The following is a 7,047-nucleotide window of genomic DNA, read 5'->3' as shown; positions in this document are numbered from 1 at the left end:
AAGCGTGCAACGTTCACCTAAAAGAGTGAGCAAATGGAGTAGAGCAACATAGTAAGATCACTGGGCAGCATTAGGACCCCATCTGATGTATGTGGCCATGAATATAAATTAAGACCAGTCAAAACAGGGTTGAGTGTTCTTCTCCAACCCCCTTCAGCTTGGAAAGTGCAGACACAGGGTAGCAGATATATAGACCAGCGAAGCAGGAGACAAGAAAAAGAGATATAAACATGGCTAAGACTGATGTCAAAGAGAGTACTGCCTATGTTTTCTCTAGGAGTTCTATCGTTTCAAGTCTTACACTGAAGTCTTTAATGTATTGTGAAATGACTTTTGTGTGTGGTGTGAGATAGTGCTCTAGTTTCTTTCTTTCTTTCTTTCTTCCTTTCTTTCTTTTTTCATGGCTGTCAAGTTTTCCCAGCCCCATTTATTGAAGAGACTATCCCTTAAAGAAGATGTGGTACATATATACAATGGAATATTAGCCATAAAAAGGAATGAAATTGAGTTATCTGTAGTGAGGTGAGTGGACCAGAGACTGTCATACAGAGTGAAATAAGTCAGAAAGAGAAAAACAAATACCGTATGCTAATGCATATATATATAGAATCTAGAAAAACAGTACTAATGAACATAGTGGCAGAGCAGGAATAAAGATGCAGATGTAGAGAATGGACCAGGGAACACGGGAGGGATGGGAAGGCTGGGATATAGTTAGAGAATAACATTGACATATATACACTACCAAATGTAAAATAAATAGCTAGTGGGAAGCTGCTGCATATACAGGGAGATAAGCTCGGTCCTTTGTGATGACCTAGAGGCATGGGATAGGCAGAGTGGGAAGGAGGCTCAAGAGGGAGGAGATATGGGGATATATGTATACATATAGCTGATTCACTTTGTTGTACAGCAGAAAATAATACAACACTGTAAAGCAATTATACTCCAATAAATATGTATTTAAAAAATAAAAAATAATGGAATATATATATAAGTTAGCATATGGTATTTGTTTTTCTCTTTCTGGCTTACTTCGCTCTGTATGACAGACTCTAGGTCCACCCACCACACTACAGATAACTCAGTTTCATTCCTTTTTATGGCTGAGCAATATTCCATTGTATTTGTGTGCTACATCTTTTTTATCCATTCATCTATTGATGGGCATTTAGGTTGCTTCCATGTCCTGGCTATTATAAATAATGCTGCAATGAACATTGTGGTACATGTTTCTTTTTTGCATTATGGTTTTCTCAGGGTATATGTCCAGTAGTGGGATTGCTGGGTCATATGGTAGTTCCATTTTTAGTTTTTTAAGGAACCTCCAAACTGTTTTCCATAGTGGCTGTATCCATTTACATTCCCACCAACAGTGCAGGAGGGTTCCCTTTTCTCTACACCCTCTCCAGCACTGATTGTTTCTAGATTTTTTGATGATGGCCATTCTGACCAGTGTGAAGTGATACTTCATTGTGGTTTTGACTTGCATTTCTCTGATGATTAGTGATGTTGAGCATCTTTTCATGTGTTTGTTGGCCATCTGCATGTCTTCTTTGGAAAAATGTCTATTTAGGTCTTCCGCCCATTTGTGGATTGGGTTATTTGCTTTTTTTGGTATTGAGCTGCATGAGCTCTTTGTATATTTTTGAGATTAATCGTTTGTCAGTTGCTTCACTGGCAAATATTTTCTCCCATTCTGAGGGTTGTCTTCTTGTCTTATTTATGGCTTCTTTTGCTGTGCAAAAGCTTTTAAGTTTCATTAGGTCCCATTTGTTTATTCTTGATTTTATTTCCATTATTCTAGGAGATGGGTCAAAAATGATCTTGCTTTGATTTATATCACAGAATGTTCTGCCTTTTGGGGTTGCTTTGTAGTGCTTTTTTTTGGTTCCTTTCTTCTTCTTTTGCTCTTTTGTCTTGTGATTTGATGAGGTTTTTTTTGTTTTTTGTTTTGTTTTGTTTTTACCTGTGCTGGGTCTTGGTTGTAGCACACGGGATCTTTCATTGTGGCATGTGGGATCTTTAGTTGTGGCATGCAGACTCTTAGTTGTGGCTTGTGGACCTTAGTTGCGGCATGCATGCAGGATCTAGTTCCCCAACCAGGGATTGAGCCCAGGCCCCCTGTATTGGGAGCTTACGCACTGGACCATCAGGGAAGTCCCCTGATGACTATTTTTAGTGTAATGTTCAAATTCCTTTCTCTTTTCTGTGTGTGTATCTATTATAGATTTTTTTGTTTGCGGATATCATGAAGTTTATACACAGCAATCTATTGTTATATGTGATTAAGTTGCTGATCCCAAATTTCAAATGCATTTTAATAACCCTGCAATTGTACTCTCCTCCCCTTATGATTACTGTTTTTGACATCATACTTTACATCTAATTGTTTTGTGTATCCCCAAACTGTTTATTGTAGTTATAGATGATATTACTACTTTTGGCTTTTAACCTTCCTACTAGCTTTGTTCATGGATGATTTTCTACCTTTACTGTATATATTTTTTATCTGCCATCTAAGGCAAAGGAAACAAAAGCAAAAATAAACAAATGGGACCTGATTAAACCTAAAAGTTTTCACACAGCAAAGGAAACCATCGACAAAATAAAAAGACAACCTAGTGAATGGGGGAAAATATTTGTGAATGGAATGACCAATAAGGGGTTAATATCCACAATACACAAACAGCTCATACAACTCAATATCAAAAAAGCAACCTGATTAAAAAATGGGCAGAAGACCTGAATAGATGTTTTTCCAAAGAAGACACACAGTTGGCCAACAAGCACATGAAAAGATGCCCAACACCACTAACCATCAGAGAAGTGCAAATGAAACGACAATGAGATATCACCTTACACCTGTCAGAACACTAACATCAAAACAACCACAAATACCAAATATTGGCTAGGTTGTGGAATAAAGGGAACCCCCACACACTGTTGGTGGGAATGTGAATTGGTGCAGCCACTGTGGAAAACAGTATGGAGGTTCCTCAAAAAAAACAAAAATAGAAATACCATATAATACAGCAATTCCACTCCTGGGTATATATCTAAAGAAAACAAAAACAAAAAAAACATGCACCTGAATGTTCATAGCAGCATTATTTATGATAGCCAAAATATGGAAACAACCTAAGTGTCCATCAATAGATGAATGGCTAAAGAAGATGTGATATGATGCGTTATATATATGCGATATATATATGTATATCATACACACATATATATGTGTGTATATATTCAGGCATAAAAAAAGAGTGACATTTTGTCATTTAAAAAAACATGGATGGACTTGTAGGGTATTATGCATAGTGAAATAAGTCAGACAGAGAAAGAAAAATACTGTTATGTTATCACTTAAATGTAGGATCCAGAAAATAAAACAAACTAGTGAATATAAGAAAAAAGAAACAAATTCACAGATACAGAGAATAAACTAGTGGTTACCAGTGGGGAGAGGCAAGATAGGAGTAAGGGATTAAGAGGTATAAACTACTAGTAATTGCTTTAATTACCATAAAGTAATTAAGCTACAAGGATATACTGTACAGCACAGGGAAATTAGCCAAAAAAAATTTTTTGGCTGTACCGCACAGCATGTGCAGATCTTAGTTACCCAAACAGGGACTGAACCCACGTTCATTGTGCTAGAGATGTGGAGTCTTAACCAGTGGACCACCAGGGAAATCCCTATAGCTGATATTTTACAACTATAAATGGAGTATAATTTTTAGGAATTGTTAATCACTATGTTGTACACCTGAAACTTAAATAATATTGTAAATCAACTGTACCTCAATTTTTTAAAAACCAAAAACATTGATGAGATATCACTTCACACCTGTTAGAATAGCTTTTATCAAAAAGACAAATTAAAAGTGTTGACGAGTACGTGGAGAAAAGTGAGCCCTCACAAAGTACTGGTGGGAATGTAAATTTGTGCAGCCACTATGGAAAACAGTATGAAGAATCCTTAGAAATTTAGGAATAGAACTACCATATGATCCAGCTATCCCACTTCTGGGTATTTATCCAAAGAATATGAAAACACTGATTTGAAAAGATATATGTACCACCATGTTCACTGCAGCATTATTTACAATGGTAAAGATATAGCAACAACTGAAGTGCCCATCAATGAATAAATGGATAAAGAAGACATAACACACAATATATACAATATATATATAGCCATAGAGGAAATAAAATCTTGCCATTTGCAACAACATGGACGGACAATGAGAGGATTATGCTAAGTGAAATAAGTCAGATGAAGAAAGCCAAATATACCAGACTTCCTAGGTGGTGCAGTGGTTAAGAATTCACCTGCCAATGCAGGGGACATGGGTTTGATCCCTACTCCAGGAAGGTCCCACATGCCGCAGAGCAACTAAGCCCATGTGCCACAACTATTGAGCCCGTGTGGTGCAACTACTTAAGCCCACACACTTAAAGCCCATGCTCTGCAACAAGAGAAGCCACTGCAATGAGGAGCCCACGCACCACAATGAAGAGTAGCCCCCACTTGCTGTAACTAGAGAAAGCCCGTGTGCAGCAACGAAGACCCAGTGCAGCCAATAAATAAATAAATACATAAACTTACTTTTTAAAAAATTTTAAAAAAAGAAAGCAAAATACCGTATGGTTTCACATATATATGGAATATAAAAAGAAAAACATACGAAGGAAACGAACAAACCAAACCAAACAAAAACAAGTAGATACAGAGAACAGAGTAGTGGCTACCAGAGGAGAAAGGATGAAATGCGTAAAGAAGATCAACTCTGTGGTGACTACACAAACTAAATCTTTGGTGGTGAGCACGCTGTGGTGTGTACAGAAGTAGAAATATAATGTTGTCCATGAAACTTATAATGTCATAAACAAATGTTACCTCAATAAAAAAATAAACTTTAAAAAAGGTATAAATATAGCAATGATTAAAATGACTATCCATGGAATTTAAATTCCAGCTATGGAGAGAAGTGAGGAACTGATAGTTTCAGTTTCACTGAAAAGATGAATTTTTCCAGAAGGGCATAAAGATCAATAGAGTTTGGATATGTAAAGGGCTAAGCCATAAAGTTAGGAGGTAGCCACTACTCTGAGAATGTTTTAAATCGTGATTATACAGGGGTCACAATTTGGAGTAATTGTTGCTGAACCATGTTCATTTGCCTCACACATAGAAAGCCAAACTCTCAGACAGAGAGGTTTGCAGCAGAGAAAGGGTTTATTCACAAGGCAGTCAAGCGAGGAGAAAGGAGAACAAATCTCACACCTATCTACCCAAAGGCCGGGGGCTTGGGATATTTATGGATAAAGAATTAGGGTGGCCTGACATGTAGGAAGCGTGGGAAAGGTGATTGGAAATAAGAAACAGACCAGGTATCGGTATTCTGGGCAGGTGCAACTAAGCTACATGTTTCTTCATAGAATGCATGTTCAGAAAATGGCAACATTGCCTGTTCTAAGGGTGGAGTTTGGGGCCCTCTGACTTCAAAAGGTCACCAATCAAACACTCTCACATGCCCAAGGGGAGAGTTGGTAGTCCCAACCAGTCTTAACCAGCTGGAGTTCTAACTGGACAACAGCTGACTCCAAGTTCCAAAAAAAAACAATTTGGGCAAACACTGTAAGGCTCTTACATCAGAGGTACTTATCTATAGGGGTCGTGAAGGGGCTTTGTAACATTGTTTAGGTTACATGATGCTTGCAGGATATGCAAGTTTTTGTAAAAACAATTAAAGTGAGCTTGACCAGTGAAGGCAGATTACAATTTACTATCTACTAATTAAGTTATAGTCTAAGAGATCTAACTGATGACTACCATTTAAGTTTCATAATGACAAGGTCAAGAGTACAAGTCAATGAGGTATGGACAAAATTACTGAAGGGGAAGAGAACTAAGAAGCCAAGATGGGGGGGGGGGAGGAATCCATGAGAATATTATATTCACCACAAATTACAACAGATGTGGATGAGTGAAAATTCCAGCGAATCAAGTGCTAAAGTCTTCAAAGGCTATGATAGAGACATTTGCTACACGAACATTTAATACGTGGCTGGTATACAGTATGACTAAGCCCCAATTTTTTAAACAATATTTTGTTTATTTACAGATTGTGGTAATACTTTGAAAGCCATAGAGAGAGGGATGAGATAGAGAGAGGGATGAGATAGAGAGTAAGTGAAGAAAGCCATTTCAAGTAAAATGACCAGAAATGCCCTTTTCAAGAAAGTGCTCTCCAAGTTAGTCTTTGAAGAAGAAAGAACCAGCACTGCATAAAGTTGGAGGAAGAGATGAAACCTAATTTTCTAAAAGTTAAAAAAAAAAGAAGATAGGAATTTTCAAAGAATTAGATATAATATTGGCTAATAAACATATGAAAAAAATGATCCACCATGATTGGCAATCAGAAATGCAAAATGAAAACACGATGAGATAGCATTTTACTACACCAGGTTGTAAAACAGTTAAGAGTCTATCAATAAAAAAATGTTTGCAAGGATATAGTGAAACGGAAACATACTCTGTTTACAAGTGTAAACTATGAAAATATTTTGGGGAAAAAAAAAGAGGAAGGCATTACCTATTAACTTGAAAAGGCACTCCTAGGTGTATGCAATAAACATGAGTTAAGAATTCATGATTTAAAACCAGATAAGTCTGCATTGAATGCCTACATCTAATACAAACTCGGTACATATTTAATTCTTGAAAACTTGCTTGACCACTCTGAGCTTCAGGTGTTGCTAAGACTAAAAAGGATCTTTTTTTTTTTTTTCAAAGAGGGCAGGAAGAAACTTCTGCAGGTCATAGATACATTTATAACTTTGATTACGGTGATAGTTTCACGAATGTATATTTAGCTACAAACTCAAGTTGTATACATTACATATGTACAGCTTTTTGTATGTCAATCATACCTCAACGAAGTGTTGGGCTTTCTTTTAAGAAAAGGATTATTTTTTAAAACTCAGTAGAATGGTTGACATATAATAAATACTCAATAAAGCAATTTAATTATACCGATT

This window comes from Hippopotamus amphibius, chromosome 6, assembly GCF_030028045.1.
Source record: "Hippopotamus amphibius kiboko isolate mHipAmp2 chromosome 6, mHipAmp2.hap2, whole genome shotgun sequence".
NCBI lineage: Eukaryota > Metazoa > Chordata > Mammalia > Artiodactyla > Hippopotamidae > Hippopotamus > Hippopotamus amphibius.
This window is presented reverse-complemented; position numbering follows the sequence as displayed.